We start from the raw sequence: 1,553 nt of genomic DNA, 5'->3' as shown, positions 1-1,553 counted from the left end.
TATAATAGGTAAATTTATGATTTCTTCCTATAATTCTGTTTCTCTGTTTGAAACATATCGTGAATTGGTTTCATATTCTTTTCGGGGTTGGACGAAGATCACTTTGATATCAATCTCTTCATTCCACTGCAGGTTGCTCCCTTGGAGGAGCTGCGCTGCTAGCAGTACTGTTCTTAATTTGTCATCTGAAGAATAGAAAACCTCCTCCTGGAGGGGCTCTTCCTAGACATTTGCCTGGGCGTGAGATGGGCAATTTGCCCATATTCTCTTACGAAGCACTTCGTCAGTCTACAAATTGCTTCCACGAGGAGAACGAACTTGGGGTTGGAGGGTTCGGGTCGGTCTATCTGGGTAAACTTTGGGATGGATGGGTTGTTGCCATTAAGAGATTATATCAGGATAGCTCTAGGAGACTCGAGCAGTTCATCAATGAGGTAAAGATATTTTCGACCTTGAATCATCCACACGTCGTTTGCCTTTATGGCTGCACCCCTGCAGACAGTCCCGAGCTGCTGCTCGTCTACGAATTTGTCCCAAATGGAACCCTGGCCGATCATCTTCATGGCCATCGCAAAAACCCCGAGGGATTACCATGGAATACTCGCTTGCACATTGCTATTCAAACTGCCCAAGCCTTGGCTTTCCTTCATGCCCTTGACCCCCCGATAATCCACAGAGATGTGAAATCCTCTAATATTCTCTTGGACAAGAATTTTGATACAAAATTGGCTGATTTTGGGCTTTGCAGGCTTGTTCCTGTGGATGCCTCACATGTAACTACTATCCCACAAGGCACACCAGGGTATGTTGACCCAGAGTACTATCAGTGCTATCAGCTGACTGAGAAATCTGATGTCTACAGCTTTGGGGTCGTTTTGATGGAGATCGTCTCTGCCAAAATAGCGATGGACATAAATTGGAATAGAAGGGAAATCAACCTTGCTAACTTGGCTATAACGAAGATTCAGGAAGGGGCTTTGCATGAACTAGCGGATCCGCAACTGGAGATTGAAGTGAATCCTGAGGTGAAGATAATGGTAAGAGCAGTGGCAGAATTGGCGTTCAGATGCCTAGCGTTAGAGAGGGATGACAAACCAGATATGGCAGAAGTTGTTGCTGAGCGTGAGAAAATCAGACGTTCGAGTGGTATGTCAACTAGTCTAGGTGAAGAGCAGTTGAGATCGTTTGGCAACGTCAAAGAGCCAAACACATCGCTGTTATCTCCCTTCTCTGTGCAGAAAAGTCGGCCCAGTGTAAGCTCCACTCCAAGCACAGTGCTGTCATCTCCCTTCTCTGTGCAGGGCAGGAAAACCAGTGTAAGCTCCACTCCAAATATCAGCACATAAACGTTTCTTTACAGTTTTATCTGCAGCTTTTCGCTTTACATATATACATTGTCAGATTTAATAGTGATACCTAGAGATTGTTTTTGTATTTTGTAATGTTTTATTAATTTAATAAAATTAGTTTGGACTGAGACTAAATTGTTTGAAAATGTAAAGTAACGCGAGTTTCAGATTCAATACTCGTATTTAGCAATTATTTTGTATTTG

General features: G+C 43.3%; 1 pseudogene; it reads left to right on the top strand.

Annotated features, from left to right (window-relative positions):
- The first annotated feature begins 245 nt into the window (after positions 1 to 245).
- Positions 246 to 1,346, top strand: LOC149234264 (LEAF RUST 10 DISEASE-RESISTANCE LOCUS RECEPTOR-LIKE PROTEIN KINASE-like 1.4 pseudogene; annotated as a pseudogene).
- Positions 1,347 to 1,553: the final 207 nt, after the last annotated feature.

Source organism: Pinus tabuliformis, chromosome 8, assembly GCF_031772625.1.
Source record: "Pinus tabuliformis cultivar Carrire ecotype Pingquan chromosome 8, CPIR1, whole genome shotgun sequence".
NCBI lineage: Eukaryota > Viridiplantae > Streptophyta > Pinopsida > Pinales > Pinaceae > Pinus > Pinus tabuliformis.
This window is presented reverse-complemented; position numbering and strand designations above follow the sequence as displayed.